This window comes from Dendropsophus ebraccatus, unplaced genomic scaffold (genome assembly GCF_027789765.1).
Source record: "Dendropsophus ebraccatus isolate aDenEbr1 unplaced genomic scaffold, aDenEbr1.pat pat_scaffold_559_ctg1, whole genome shotgun sequence".
Taxonomy (NCBI): Eukaryota; Metazoa; Chordata; class Amphibia; order Anura; family Hylidae; genus Dendropsophus; species Dendropsophus ebraccatus.
In genome coordinates this window covers 40,431-57,326 of record NW_027210159.1, presented here as the reverse complement: position 1 = coordinate 57,326, position 16,896 = coordinate 40,431, and the positions used below count along the sequence as shown (strand labels likewise).

The window sequence follows — 16,896 nt, the reverse complement described above, 5'->3', positions numbered from 1 at the left end:
GATCGCTGTAATAAGATCTCAGACAATGCAATTTATTCTGATGGTATAACCTGCCGCATCTCCACTAGGAACATGGACACAGAATGATTCTGGTCTGTGCAATAATCCCAGGGAGCCCACACTGCCAGTAATATAACAATACTCATCTGAACTCACTAACTTCAATAGCACTAAACTGCAATACCACACACAGCCTGAGAGCAGGAGGGGCACTGTTTCTGGGGAAGAAAAAAAAACATGTTTTTCTAATCCTGGGTAATCCATTCAATGATTATTGCTCAATAAAGGGAGAAGACATGTTCTGTGATCATACACAGCAATGGTGGAGGAGATGATTGTTCCCTGGAGAGCATTTTTCCAGGTGGAGTAGGGAAATCTGTGAATTAGGGCCCTTTTACACAGAAAGATTATCTGACAGATTATCAGCCAAAGATTTGAAGCCAAGGCCAGGACTGGATTTGAAAAGAGGAGAAATCTTAGGCTTTCCTGTATGACCTGATCCCTGTTTATAGTCTGTTCCTGGTTTTGGCTTCAAACCTTTGGCAGATGATCTGTCAGATAATCTTTCTGAGTAAAAGGGCCCTAACATGCTAGGTACCTGCAGTTACCACTAGAGGGCAAACCCCCCCCCCCCCCTCCTCCCTCCTCCTTAAAAAGGGGTTTTCAATAAATGCCAGGGATTTTTTTATATGGTAGGTTTAGACCAGTGCTTCTCATACTGTGAGGTGGGCCTAGTTGTTGGAGAGGCCCAGCTGGGGAGCCAGTTTTCACAAGGCTATGTTCACATACAGTAAGAGACCAGCCGTTCCGCGACCCCGGTTGGGTCTCGGAACGGCCGGTCTCTGGCCGGATCATCTCGGCCGGTACTTAAGTAGCGGACGGATAATCTTTCCGGCCTCAGAGCTCTGATGTGGGTGCATCAGCGCGCGCCCACATCAGAACTCCCCATAGCCCACAGTGAAGTGAGCGGCCGGAGCCGCTCGCTTCACTGTGTGAACTGACAGGTCTTTCTGCGGCCGAAATTCACTGAATTCCGGCCGCAGAAAACTGACATGTCAGTTTTTTCCGGCGGCGTATGGGATCCCGTCCGGAGCGTATACGATGTGTGTACGCTCCGTCCGGGATCCCATCGCAAATAATGGGATTCTGTTTGCAAAAATTTCAATTTTAGCAACATTATTAATTTGTTTTGTACTTGCTTTATTGGCATTATAGAGTGTGGGAGATGAGTGAAAGGTCAGCCTTAGCATTATTTTCAGCTTTTAAATGGACTTTCACCACATGTAGTGAGGCCCAGGCACCCTCTTGGCCAGTCTGGTGAGGCCCAGGAATTGTCTTGCTCTGTTGGGTGAGGCTCCAGTATAAAAAGTTTGAGAAGCACTGGTTTAGACTATCTTATGTTCTCTATGTTGTTTTTTTTCTTCTTAAACTATTGTCCATTTCAACTTAGCAAGTTAGACGAATCTAACTTGCTGATAGCCCCCTATTGCTTATGGGGCACCAAGGAGGAAGGTATGTCTCTTACCTTCCATTCCTGTGTTGAGTATCATTAGAAGGAACAGGCCAGCTTGCATGATGGGGGCAGGGCAGTGCTCTTAAGGGTATAAACCCACACACCATATACGCAGCGTATTTACTGCTGTGATACGCAGGAAATACGCAGCAGATTAGTTCTAAATAACTGAACACAGCATCAAATCTTCACCATCACATCTGCTGCGTATACGGTGTGTGGGTTCATACCCTATGGCCCCGTTCCCACTGAGGAAAGGTAGCGGAATTCCACGACAGAATGTTCATTCTTCAGCGCGTACAGAGCAGGAGCGCGCGCCTCCCATAGACTCCAATTATGAGCGGGACGCTAACGGCATTCCGCGGCGGACAATTCCGTCGCGGAATTCCGCTACCTTTCCTCAGTGGGAACGGGGCCTAACAGTGCTCCAGACCAAGGATTACACTGCTGAGAGACATTTCTTCCTCCTCGGTTCTCCGTGCACCATTGGGGGCTATTAGCAGGTTAAAGCCATCTAACCTGCTAATAGTTCCTCTTAAAGGGGTACTCCCGCCCGGGGAAATTTTTCAGTTATGGCCGGGGATGGGGTGGTTATGGACGGCGGAGGTCACTTACCTAACCCGTTCCAGTGCCGGGTGCCAGATCGGGCCGCCTGGTATACCCGTCCCGTGGCCGCTTCCTGGTGTGAGCTGCCGCATGAAACGTGACTTCTCAAGGCAGCTCAGCCATTCTGCGGCCGTAGCAAAGTCCCGCCTCGGCCGTTGAATGGCTGAGCTGCCTTGAGACGTCACATCTCATGCGGCAGCTCACACAAGGAAGCGGCTGCGGGACTGGTGTACCGCGCAGCGCAATCCGGGACCCGGCGCTGGAACGGGGTAGGTAAGTGACCTCCGCCGTCCATAACCACCCCATCCCCGGCCATAACTGAAAAATACCCCCAGGCTGGAGTACCCCTTTTAAAATAATAGCCATTGTTTTCAATTTCAATTATTCCCATAGAAAACTAATGCAAACAACGGCCGTTGTCCACAGTCTCCATGAAATTAGTGTTCGGGACATTTATTGATGGCCGTTATTTAGCAAACAATGGCTATTATTTAAAAGGGGTAGTTTAGCAAAATGTTTTTTCTTTCAAATCAAGTGGCTGAAAGTGGCAGCGATTTGTAATTTCCTTCTATTAAAGAACCTCAAGTCTTCCAGTACTTACCAACTACTGTGTGTCCTGCAGGAAGTGGTGTATTCTTTCTAGTCTGACACAGTCCTCTCTGCTGCCACCTCTGTCCATGTCAGTCTCTGTCCTGTGCAGAGCAGTAGCAAATCCCTATAGACTGGAAAGTATACCACTTCCTGCAGGACATACAGCACTTGATAAGTACTGGAAGAGTACTCATTTGGTCTGACCAACAGATCTCCATGTACTGCTCACTTCCTGTGCAGAACGCTGAATACTACAGTTCCCAGCAGTCCTTGCTTTATCGAGCGACTGCCGAAAAACCATCTACTTGGCCCAATCATGAGTGGATGGCCCTGCGATCCACCCTCAGTCTGTTTATAAGCACTCAGCCATCTGGCATACATATGACAGCATTATACATGATGCGGTAATACTGGTACACAAGGCAGGTGAACAGCAGCGAGCGTCCCGCAGCACCCAAGATTTAATGCCGGGATCAATCAATTGGTTACATTGATTTACCCAGCGTCAAGTCTTCAGCGTCAGATCTGCACGGTATATGTGAATGTATCCTTATGGCAACAAAACACTTTTCCTGCAGGACTTTCTCTTATTCAGGACTCTCATCTAATAACTGGAGTAAGTGGGCATCTCTTGCTTGGAGGACCTGTTACATTGATGCAATACCCGAAAAGCCTATTGATTTTACTTACAACTAAGTAACACATCACCCTACCGTACACATGCATGCTTGGTTCAGCTTATCTCCCTCAGGACAAAATGGTCAGGTAGTTGAAATCCAACATGGCTTAGGGCCCTATTCCACAGTAACGATAATCGTCTGGATCGGCCCCATTTGGCCCGATTGGGCCGATTATCGTTCGGTGAAATAGAGAGAACGATCAGCCGTTGATCGTGTCATCGGCTGATCGTTCATTTAGGGCCAGACCTAAAATCATCGTTCCCTCACCGCGCATCGCTACGGTTGAATATCGGTGCGCGGCGGGCGACCGACGATTACAAGCAGCAGCATACATTACCTGTCAGGTCTTCTCCGCGCTGTCTTCATCCCCGGGTCCCGCGTGCTCTATCTTCAGAATGGCCGGTCAGCTGACGGAGCGCTCAGCCAATCACAGGCCGGGACCGCCGCGGCCTGTGATTGGCTGAGTGTGGCCTGTCAGCTGACCGGCCATTCTGACGATAGAGAGCGCGGGACCCAGGGATGAAGACAGCGCGGAGAAGAAGCCTGGACAGGTAATGTATGATGCTGCAAGGACATCGGTAACGATGTCCTTTCAGCCCTCGCTCAACGATCATCGGGCCGCGGAATAGGCAGATATCGCCGCTCGTTTACATCGTTGATCGGGCCCTGCACGGCCCGTGGAATAGGACCCTAAGCCTTCTCCAATATCTGCCTTCAGAGGAGCCTCCATACACATTGGATGGTCAGCCTATCCCCCAAAATCTGTGGGTTCAGCCAACTATGATGTAATATACATGGTTAGCCTAGGGCCCCGTTCCCACTGAGCAAAGCTAGCGGAATTCCGCGACGGAATTGTCCGCCGCGGAATGCCGTTAGCCTCCCGCTCATAATGGGACTCTATGAGAGGCGCGCGCTCCTGCTCTGTACGCGCTGAAGAATTAACATGTTCCGCTAGCTTTGCTTAGTGGGAACGGGGCCTAAGAAAGATTGTCAGTAACTTACCTAGCTGGGATCCTGCGGCGGCGTCCTCCGGCTCGGGACGGGAGCGCACCGTCACTCCGCCTGCCGGAGCAGGGTTATGTCATTTAAGCCTGACGGTGTCCCTGACAACCAGGAACACCGCGGACACACATGACAGGCAGCTGGCTGGCAACACAGCTGAGCGGCATCTCTACTCTGCCACTCACCCTGCAGTGCTGCAGCTGTTGTGTAGCTGGATTCAGGAGGCTGGACCAATCAGTCTTTGGTCCGAGCTCCTGATCCAGTATATCATGCGGTCAGGACCAGCATCTTATTGTTGGCTATTAGGTGAATTCCTGGTACCAGCCCCCCCTTGTCTATTCCTGCGTATCCCTTCCTAATTCCCTCTGACTGCTCGACTTGTTATCTGACCTCCCGCCTGACTTGACTATCTATTGTATTGCTGATTCTGTACTGCGTTGCCCGTCTGGTTTTGTCTTGGCTTGTTCACCATCCTCTATTGTGTTTGTCTGTCTGTCCTGTTTAGTGTGCCACATATATGGCGTAGGGAACGCCTTCGTGGTTGTCCGTGGCCGCCTAGGGCCGACTGAGGCAAGTAGGTAGGGACAGTGGGTGGGTTCAGACCTAGGGCCCACTGTCTTATCGTGCCTGTACCTTCCTGCCCTGACAAAGATAATCCAATTTTAAATGCAAGCCATTGATAATCGTGGGTCATGCCCAGTGATCAGCTGCTCTCACCATGAGATGTCGCGTCTGGATGTATATTGAGTGGCCACTAAAGGAGAAATGGATTATTACATGCAACCACTTAAAGGAGAAGTCCGACGAAAATTTGTATTAAAGTATGATATTGCCCCCCAAAAGTTATACAAATAACCGATATACATTTATTACGGGAAATGCTTATAAAGTGCTTTTTTTCCCTGCACTTACTACTGCAGCAAGGCGTCAATTCCTGGATAAAATGGTGATATCACTACTCGACTCCCAGAGCTGTGCGGGCTGCGGCTGCTGGAGAAGATGATGGCAGAGGGATGCTCAGTGTCCCTCCAGTGCCCTGTGTCCCTCAGTGTCCCTCTTTCATCATCCTCTCCAGCAGCCACAGACCGCACAACTCTGGGAGTCGGGTCATGACATCACCATTTTATCCAAGAAGTTACATCACCATGTTATCCAGGAAGTGACATCACCATGTTATCTAGGAAGTGACATCACCATGTTATCCAGGAAGTGATATCACCATTTTATCCAGGAAGTAAAGCCTTGATGCAGTAGTAAGTGCAGGGAAAAAAGCACTTTTTTCTAAGCATTTCCTGTAATAAGTGTATATTGGTGATTTGTATAACTTTTGGGGGGCAATACAATACTTTAATAAAAATATTCACCAGACTTCTCCTTTAAACATGCAATGCATACAGAGACCAGAGTAGCTTTCATTGCGCCAGTCCATGAAGTCCCTTATAGTCTTGATTAGACAATGCCATTATAAAGTGCATAGGAACCTGTCAAAAGTATGGATTGGTCGAGGTCTGAGTGTAATGACTAGAATGAATGGCTGGAGACTTCTCATTCTTTGTGCCCATGACCAAGATGGTCCAATTGATTTATACAGGGACTCTAACTGGGTCACATGTTATAGAGTTTAGTGTGCACTTCTCCCAGCTTGTTCTAGACACTTGCGATCGATAAAAACTTGATCGACACTTTATAAAGTGACAGTGCCCATTTACAGGGTACCTATCATTTAAACAAACTTCTGACCTGTTATAGTGACATGTCAGAGGTTTGTATCCGTTGGAGTACAAGTGCTGAGACCCTCGCTGATTGTTAGAATGAAGGGACATTATAATAGAGCCTTATGTAACTTCGGGTACAGAAATAACCGGAAGTTCCTGCCTATCTATCTGTCTGTCTGTCTGTCTATCTATCTAGCTATCTATAGATAGCTGACAATTATTAACTAACTATTCAAAATATAACTATAGTAAATTCTCACAACTAATGGTTTGAACAGCACTTACCTGTATTTTCCTTGTTATCTACCTGCCTATCTACCTACCTGGTTGGCTTCCTGGCTGCAACTACAGTGTCTGTCTGCCTGCCTGCCTGGCAGTTATATGTGACATCACAGCCTTGATGACATCGCAGAACACTTTTCTGGCTTGGTAGCTATAAACAACTTTTGCTCTATTCTGATATGGTAATTGAGACAGAAAAGTGCTTATTTAAAAAAAGAAAAGAAACCCAACGTCCAGCCTTATATGCGCTCACCTGGCAAGATGCTTACAACATGTAGGGCGGTATACAAAGTCTGCTACTGCTCCTGTCTCATCTATATAGCAGCGCCACCCCCTTTTACCACAGCCCCATTCAATCTGTGCATATTTTACCATGCACAACATACTTGCATTTATCTGTGTCCTTCTTTCGCTCTCTAAGGCTATGTTCACACAATTTAAGAGACTGGCCGTTCCGTGACGGCCGGTCTCTGGCCGGATCATCCCGGCCGGATGATCCTTTTCAGCCGCAGAGCTCGCTTCATTGTGTGAACTGACAGGTCTTTCTGCGGCCGGAATTCACTAAATTCCGGCCGCAGAAAAGTGGCCTGTCAGTGTGTACGCTCCGGCCGGGATCCCATTGAAAGTAAGGATATGTTCCACCCCGCAAAACTACTAGTTTTACGTAGTGTGAACATAGCCTGAATATCTATATACAGTTAATGTTCAGCCGCACCTCCTAGAGCAAAGGGTGCCAGGGAATGTCCCAACCACGGAACAAGTAGATTCCAGCCCAACAGATATATCCCGGCACTCCAAAATTAGGTTTAGTGAAGATTTATTTGAAAAAGTTCATATAAGTGCAGCACAGCAAACAGGTCATCAGCATCATGACCTGTTTGCTGTGCTGCACTTATATGAACTTTTTGGAGTGCCGGGATATATCTGTTTGTCTAAATATCTATCTATGTGTCTATCTAGCTATCTATAGATAGCTACCAAGTATTAACTATTAAAAAAAAATAATTCTCACAACTTTAGAGGTATGCAAAAGCATAGATTGCCCCCCCCCCCAAAAAAAAAATCGAAATTAGATGGTTTGAACAGCACCTACCTGCATTTTCCTTGCTACCTAGCTGCTTGGTTAACTGCCTGGCTGCAACTACAGTGTCTCTCTGTCTGCCTGGCAGTTATATGTGACATCACAGCCTTGATGACATCATCACAGAATATTTCTCTGTGTATGCAAGATGTAAACAACTTTTGCTCCATTCACACATGGTAAATGTAAATGTATAGCACTTACCTGGCAAGGTGCTTACAACACGCAGGGTGGTATGAAAAGTCTGCTACGCACCCTGTTGGGTATGTATTTGGAAATACATTTGAAAGTGCTGCTGCGTCTACATCTGCACTCGCACCCTTCTGTCGCTATAGCATGTCATAAGTTTGCATAAATTATAGGTACCCTTTAAAAATCATGCAACTCTTGTCATCACATGGCCCAAGGCAATAGGTGCAATGTAGTTCCAAAACTGGTACCAATGGAAATTGTGAAATGGACTCTACTGTCAACTATTATCCCAGCATCCCTGAACTCACCCACTTGCTGCCGATGCATGTAATAGCACGGGCAGCGAGCAGTGACTGAGGAGCAAGTGAGCGCTGACAGCCCCATGTCCTGTGTTGTCTATGGGGAGGGATAAGCCACAGCAAGAGCACTTTTGTTGCAACTTATCTCTCCTCAACAAAAGGGGTCAGGTGGTAATTTTCCATCACGCCTGGCCCCTATCACCACCCACATCATCTGTCGGTGGTCGATCAGGAGAGCCCCATACACCTCAGATAGACAGCCAAATCAGCCACGAGTGGCGGATTCGGATGACTGAAGTCCAAGGAATATAGGGACCCTTATGGAGCAGCAGCATGCATCCAGTCATTCTCTATGGAGCATCTGAACGCCACTAAGTACTAAATAAATGGACTCTCCAAAGAATTAAAAAAAAAAAAACAACAACCACAGCACAATGCCATATGTGTTTTATTCTGGTCACATGAAGGTCAACGCTCAGGTGCACTTCATATCAGCCCTTGAGAGCTGTGGTTGCTTTTTTCTTTGGAGATTATATGCCTTGCACTTAACGCCAGAACGGCACCACCATCAGTCCATTGGTGTCCCAGTGTATACAGGGTATCATGAGGATAATAGTGAGCAGAGCTGAAGCGGGAGTGTGTGACTAAACAAATGGAGAAGCTCAGAATTGGTTCAATTTGTTCCATCCATTTGAGGGACAATCATCCTCCATTTTCAGGATTGGCCCTTGGATCTTAAAGGAGATGTTCGGCAAAGTATTATTTAATATGTTATTACTTATGGAAAGTTAGACAAATTCCTAATGTACATTAACTATGGGAAATGCACATATATTGCTATTTCCCTAAATTTAGTAGATCAGGCAGGGTTCAGATTCTGTAAAAAAAATGTGACGTAACGAATCAGTTGTAATTTGTGTGGAGTCTCCACCAGGGGGCACAGTATATGTAGACAGCTCTGGCACTGTATTGTGTCTATAGAAGTGTATGTAAAGTAAAGTAATGTAATGTACAGTATGATTTATTGATTGAATACATTTATGGAATACTTTGGGGAGCAAGTGTCCTTGCTCCCCAAAGTATTCCATAAATGTATTCAATCAATACATTTGGAGGGCACCGAGCAAGGAGGGAGAGAGGTGCCTGTGCATCTAACTACCTCCCCCCTCCTTCCCTGCTCGGTTCTGGACACATATACACTGTACTACTACTCCCATCATCTGCTCATATTATGAGTAGAGGATGGGGAGTAGTACCAGGGCCATCCCCATCACCAACCCCCCCGCCACATATGCGCTGTACTACTTCTCCCATTATCTGCTCATAGCATGAGCAGATGATGGGGGAGTAGTAGCAGGGCTATCCCCATCATCAGCACCCCCTGCCGCCGCCGTTGATCTCGCTGCTGCACTGCAGTTCACATCCCCTGCCGGGGACTGCACAGCTCACCGCCGCCCCCGCTTGTCGACTCCTTCCCTAATGTCACCCCCGGTAGCCCTGGTACTACTCCCCCATCATCTGCTTATACAATGAGCAAATGATGGGAGGAGTAGTACAGTGCATATGTGGCGGGGGGGGTTGCTGATGGGGATGGCCCTGGTACTACTCCCTTATCATCTGCTCATACTATGAGCAGATGATGGGAGGAGTAGTACAGTGTATATGTGTCCAGCACTGAGCATAGAGGGAGGGGGAGGTAGTTAGATGCACATGCACCTCTCTCCCTCCCTGCTCGGTGCCCTCCAAATGTATTGATTGAATACATTTATGGAATACTTTGGGGAGCAAGGACACTTGCTCCCCAAAGTATTCCATAAATGTATTCAATCAATAAAGCATACTGTACATTCCATTCCATTCCATTACTTTACATACACTTCCATAGACACAATACAGTGCCATAGACTTCTACATATAGTGCTCCCCCTGCTAGACACTCCATAGAAATTACAACTGATTCGTGACGTCATAGTTTTTTACAGAATCTAAACCCTGCCTGATCTACTAAATTTAGGGAAATGGCACTATATGTGCATTTGCCATAATTAATGTACATTAGGAATTTGTCTAACTTTCCATAAGTAATAACATATAAAAAAAAATACGTTTTGGCCGGAGTTGTCCTTTAAAGGGGTTATCCAGCGCTACAAAAACATGGCTACTTTCCCCCTACTGTTGTCTCCAGTTTGGGTGGGGTTTTGAAACTCAGTTCCATTGAAGTAAATGGAGCTTAATTGCAAACCGCACCTGACCTGGAGACAACAGTAGGAGGAAAAGTAGCCATGTTTTTGTAGCACTGGATAACCCCTTTAAGATAACCCTTTATCAGTACTAATACTAAACTTTAGCAGGAATCTGAAACTTATACTACAACAAAACTTTAAAAAAAAAATCAGGCCAGTCCTCCAATCCTGCCAATTCACTTCCTTCAGGCTTGAGTCTAGGAAATAGGTGTATCAATGGAAGCTATAATGGCGGCCATTTTGATTGTTACCCCGCTTTCCCCAAAGCAACAAAAACAGATCATTCCCAGCGTCTGTCATGGGGTTAAGCAGTGACGGGTGACTCGCTGTATTTGTCTTCTTCATTGCCTCCAGTCGTGTATTTTGTTAGTCCCCTCTTGGGTAATTTGACGTGTCCTAATGAATGGCCATCATTTACATAGTCAGGCTGAGGAGAAGCTCTTTGTCCCTCCTATGGGTTTGTAAACAGGTTCATTTGCTCAGGAAATGGTATGCATCCTCTTCGTGAGCTGGTCCTGTGTGTACAGACTTATCATGCGGCTCCTGCCTGGGTCTTTTCAGCATCATAGTGAGTGAAAGGCTTGGGGGGGAGATGTGGATTCCATGTTTATATGGCTGACAGTAATGAGTCTGCCAGGGGACGGTCACACTTTCTCTTGATCTGATGGGCAATGCCCCCCTTGTGATTATGTGTAACCCTAATATCATGGCATCAGTGGCGTCAGTATAATGGACCTCCGCCCGATCGTTGTTATCCAGCGTATACATAAAGATGTACCTAGCATCTAGGCCCCAATGCGAAATCTGAAACCGGCTTCCAGCTATCACGTCACTCATACTGGCCTCCTCAGAGGGGGCACAGGGAAGTTTTGGGCACCCATAGGCTCCAGGGCCTGGGTGTGAATTCTAGTTACTATAGTTACATAACTATAAACACTAAGTATTATGGTCAAAAGGCCTAGTGCACACAAGGTTTTGCATGGAGGGCCAGGAGCACCTTGAGATATACTATATAACGGAGCACCAATATGGCGGACTTTATTAGTGAAGCTCAGGTCAGCGTGTTGGTGGTGATGTCCACTGATGGCGGACTAAGGTATAATTTTAGGAGTAAAATGGCAACCCTGTGACATCCATCACCTTCCCATTTTATTTAGGGTTATCTAGGTGAGGTATGGTATGGTCTGTATGATCTTGTATGAACTTACCTTTTTGTTCATGATTCTGCAACCCAAACCAAAAATTCCCGTATGTAACCCAAGCACCGCTACTTCTCTATGTTACCTGTGGAGTAGTAGTTCATAATTCAAATCAAAGGACTGAGTAGTTTGTCTCACTAGCTGTCTGTCTAGCTGTCATGTGTATAGAACTATACACGTGTCTAAGAAATATGGGTGACAATCCAAATGGCAGGTGCAATGGCAGACATTTAGTTTTTTGACCCATAAAGTAATACCACTCAGTTCTGTTGACTCTTGAGCTTTACGCATTGAACTATAAATATGGTAAAATATATTGGAAATATCTGACAAGATTATCCAGTGTGATCTACATCTTCTGAAATTTGAGATAGACTCATTGCTAAGGACACATATTCCTAACAACTAGACCTTTTTTATGGCGTATTTAGCAACTTCATAGCAACCAGTTTGTCTCAGGACACTCATGGCTTCAGCTGAACACAGAATTTTCCAGCAGAAAATAAGTACAAGGAATAAGGAGGTCACGGACAACTTAATGGGGTACTCCTGAGTAAAAAAATGTTTTCAAATCAACTGGTGTCAGTTATACAGATAACTAACTTACTTCTATTTAAAAATCTCAAGTACTTATCAGCTGCTATATGTCCTGCAGGAAGTGGTATATTTTTTTCCAGTCTGACACAGTGCTCTCTGCTGCCACCTCTGTCCATGACAGGAATTGTCCAGAGCAGCAGCAAATCCCGAAAGAAAACCTTTGCTGCTCTGGACAGTTCCTGACATGGACAGAAATGTCATCAGAGAGCACTGTGTCATACTGAAAAGAAAACACCACTTTATGCAGGACATGCAGCAGCTGATAAGTACTGGAAGACTTTAGATTTTTAAATAGAAGTCATTTACAAATCTGTATAGCTTTCTGACACCACTTGATTTGAAAACAATTTTTTTTATCCAGAGTACCCATTGAAAGGGATGTCTGGCTTAGGCTATGTTCCCACAACATTTTTTCTTGTCCGTTTATCATTTTTAAAATGACATCTGTCATTTTGAGTCTAAATTGATGTCCATTATTTTGAGGATTGGCCGTCTGTCAGTGCAATAACACCTGCTGGTACATTATTCTAGTTCAGGTGGACTAATTGGACTTTGGAAGTGTCTTAAATTGAAAAGTCCATTAAATTTAATTGTAAAAACAGAGAAAGGACAATGAAAAAAGAAAAACTGTATGTGAACTACTAAAAAATTACATCCGCTGTTTGCAACAGACGTCCGAAAATAATTGACATGATCATTATTTTGATGTACAGGTAACATCCGTCATTTTATACACTGCATTGGACGTCCGTCATTCCATTGACTTTAATGCATTGCATGGCAGTCAGTTAAATCGCGGCAATAACCGACGTCTTTTTAAATAGAAAAAGCGGACGCCTTTTCTCTTTTTTTTGACGTTGTGTGAACATAGCCTTAGAGAAATGCCCTAATTTGTAAATCTGAGTTATTGGTGGAAAGGGTAATGTCACCCTTTTGACAACCCATGGCTATTAGCCAAGGCAGCCAATAAGAGTGTCTCTGTTTGGAGGACCTTACATGTCCGTGGTTAACACATACAAGGGGAGATTTTTCAAACATGGTGTAAAGTGAAACTGGCTCAGTTGCCCCTAGCAACCAATCAGATTCCACTTTTCATTCCTAACAGACTCTTTGGAAAATGAAACGTGGAATCTGATTGGTTGCTCCCCCACAGTCTATTTATTTCAATGGCAGTGTAGTACCTCATTTCACCTGCTGTGGCACTACACACATTACAAATATAAACACATATGTAATAAAGTCATTTATTAACACGTGTCCAGACCCAGAGAGTCTGTCAAAATGAACATATAAGACAAATAGAAAAATCACGTCGGTCACTATTCCGAGTGTCAGCGATAAATATACATGAGCTATATACAGGTAAGTGCTTCTACACGGCCATGATTAACATTCCTAAGATTGCGAACATACGTCTAGGACAAAAGAGTTCATGTGTCCGGTCACTTTTCCAGCAGAGTTTGCCAGCCGTGGGAAGGTTCAGGATGCCGACATCCATCAAACATCGATAAGTACTGTGTATAAAACAGCAACGCAACACTGTTACACCGCTAGATGATGGAAATATTGTCTGCGGTGCAACCGCATCTCTCCACAATCATATTGGGAAATTCCGCCACTTCTATTTCTGTGTAGTCGCCCTTCTTGACTAAGTACATGACTGGTAAGGGGGAGCTCTCGACTACAGCACAGGTCCTCTCCCCATAGCGGTATTTTAGGGTCGAAGCGTGAGGTTGGCGGCAGCCTCCGGTGCAGCGGAATGCATTGTAACCCGCAGGCTCAATGATCCAGTACTGGGTCCAGGTGAGCTCCCGGAAGTTGATGAAATATTCTTCTCTGCAGCAGATGTTGTCCTTCTTGGCTCCTGGAGCTGAACAGTCTCCATGGGCACTAAAATATAGAGAGCGAAAGGGTCAGTATGAGATGGGGTGATGCTCCCATGAGGCAGGACATGTCTAGATTGATTATTATTAGAGATGAGCGAACCTGGAGCATGCTCGAGTCGATTCGAACCCAAACTTTCGGCATTTGATTAGCGGTGGCTGCTGAACTTGGATAAAGCCCTAAGGCTATGTGGAAAACATGTATATAATCATTGGCTGTATCCATGCTTTCCAGACAACCTTAGAGCTTTATCCAAGTTCAGCAGCCCCCGCTAATCAAATGCCGAACGTTCGGGTTCGGATCAACTCGAACCCGAACCCAGTTCGTTCATCTCTAAATTAGGAGTTGTATTTTTAGTAGCAGTATCACTAATGTAGTATTAGAAGTATTAATATTAAAATTCACTTCCGGTAATTTGTTAGTGATGTTACGTTTTGGAGTTTTCTAATGTTTTATCTACTGTCAAAATGGTAAGTGCCTTGTGTTTACCCCTAAACATAGGTGACTTCCTCCTGCTAACACTAAAGGACTATTATACGTTTGATGTCTTTGTGCTTTTGTGTATTCCTATTATTATGGTCTTGTTATGGTCTTTTATTGCATTGTTATGCAAATTACAATTGTCAAGTGTGTACCGCTTCCTCCTGCTATTAGTACTATTATATTACTGTTTACTGCCACTACTACTATTGCTTTTATTACATTATCTTCTAGTGTTCTGCTATTACTGCTACCACTTTTACATTAAGTCACTACTTACATTATTATACTCACTTTTAATGCTCCGAATGTATTATTGCTATAACTTCTAATATATATTACTGTTGTTAACTATCACTACTACTATTAATTCTAATATACTCTCTTTTTCTAGTCTATTATATTATTATTATTATTATTATTATTATTACTACTACTACTATTGCTTTCATTATTTTGTGTGTTACAGCTACTTTATTGTTACTTCTTATGGTGCGTTTACACAGACAGATTTATCTGACAGATTTTTGAAGCCAAAGCCAGGAATGGATTAGAAAAGAGGAGAAATCTCAGTGTTTTCTTTATGACCTGTTCCCTGTTTATAGTCTGTTCCTGGTTTTGGCTTCAAAAATCTGTCAGATAAATCTGTCTGTGTAAACGCACCATTATCCTTTTACATTACTGTTTCTACAGCTTCTTTTAACGTCTATTAAATATGATTACTAAAGCGGCAATTATTTCTCTACCTCTGCTACCACTGCTTTATGTGGTGAATCTAATATTATATTTTTACCTGAACTACTACTACTACTTATAAAATAGTAGTAGAATAGGAGAATATTAGACTAAAACAAGAACCTACCCGTGGTCGTCCAGATTGAGCGTATACAGGACCAACTCTGGTTTGCCCACCGCATTGTCAGATGGATTTTGGGTAGTGAATCGGACCAGTTTTGCCATCTCGGCAGCGTAGTTTCCATGTCTTTCTCCATCCACCCTGATTTCCAGATGCATATTAGATTGCCCTTTGCTCCTCAGCCAGTAGTGCACAGCATGGGTGACGTCAAAACTTCTCCAGCCAGATTCCATAATGGGTACAAGTCTAAAAATATGAAAACACATCCTGTTAATTCCAAATGGATAAAGAGCTTATAGCAGCTTATAGTAAAGCAGAACCAATTATATATTACTGCTAGAAAATTGTATTACCTGGAATCCACCAGTGACGTCCTGTTGCTTCCATCTTTCATCATCTCCACATAGTAGACACTGACCCGGGCATTATTGACCGGTCTGTTAAATCGTCTATCAGGGAGCCCCTTGGCAATAGGGGGCAACTTGAAGAGCTTCAGTTCTGCCATAGTCACTTCACTGTTTTGGGGTATTCTGGACTCCATTCCAAACATCAGGGTCTGCTTGGTTGAATCTGAATATAGCACTTCACCAAAGATATCTATAAAGAATCAGTAATAACCTGTCAGTAGGTGCTCTACCAAGGAGGACCATCACCATGTCATTTACATACGAACATACATCAACAGTCTGGATTGGGACATGGAAGGCCTCCTGGCCGTACATAACAATGTCCATATACTCTGTAATGAATTGGTACCTCAGACAGTAAACAAAGAGTTCAGTCTGGTGCACCTCCTCATACACAATGACACATTACACACTACGCTATGGATAGTTAATTATTAATATCAGATATTACTAGATATCACTCATTTCCAATGACCCACCTGCATTGCCTGGGATGCCCCTGAGGATGCCAGCCAAGCTGGGCAGAGATCTCTTTGTCCTCTCTTTGTGCTTTTGAAGCATGGACATATACTTGTTCTGGATGTGTCTTGGGACCACCAGGTTGTCAATGTCTCTCTTCACCAGCCTCGGCACCTCCTTGAGGTTGAGTTTTCTTTAACATGGCGTCTTGAGGTCATCAGAAGTAAACCCATGGGTTGTGGATATAAGGAAGGCACTAAGGAGCCAGATGAGTCTCATAACCAGATCGGTGTTCATTGTTCTCTAACCCAAGAGAAAAGTCCAAGATGTCAAGAGGATGAGCTGATGCCTTCTAGTTCTTCCTTGCTCCACCACAAGGTTTCTGATGAGGAGCAGTCAAAGTCGTCCTTTTATAGGAAATCCAAAGGACATCCTGCTGTGAGAGCCAATAATGTAAAAGAAGACGCAGAGCTAAGACAACAGGACAACATCACCCCCATTAGGAGTCTGACACTTTTCTAAGCTTCATCTTCAGACAAGAAATACACTAATAATTAGGGCTATTCCTCCCCCAAGGCCACAAAGTGACTGCTCAGGATTTTTAAGATAGATTCATATTTTCATGTTTGGCTTTTGTTTCAAAATATATAATGATTAAATTAAATTTTTTAGAAACTTTATTTAAATCAATAAATTAAAAAATTAAGAATACTTAATTGTGTGAACAATATTTGTCATGTAACACCACAAAATCAAAGTCTCATTTTTATTTTAGCACTTTATAAAATTATATATATATATATATATATA

General features: G+C 44.3%; 1 pseudogene; it reads right to left on the bottom strand.

Moving 5' to 3' along the window:
* Nucleotides 1-13,550: 13,550 nt before the first annotated feature.
* Nucleotides 13,551-16,383, bottom strand: LOC138777294 (left-right determination factor 1-like; annotated as a pseudogene).
* Between the last annotated feature and the right edge of the window lie 513 nt (nt 16,384-16,896).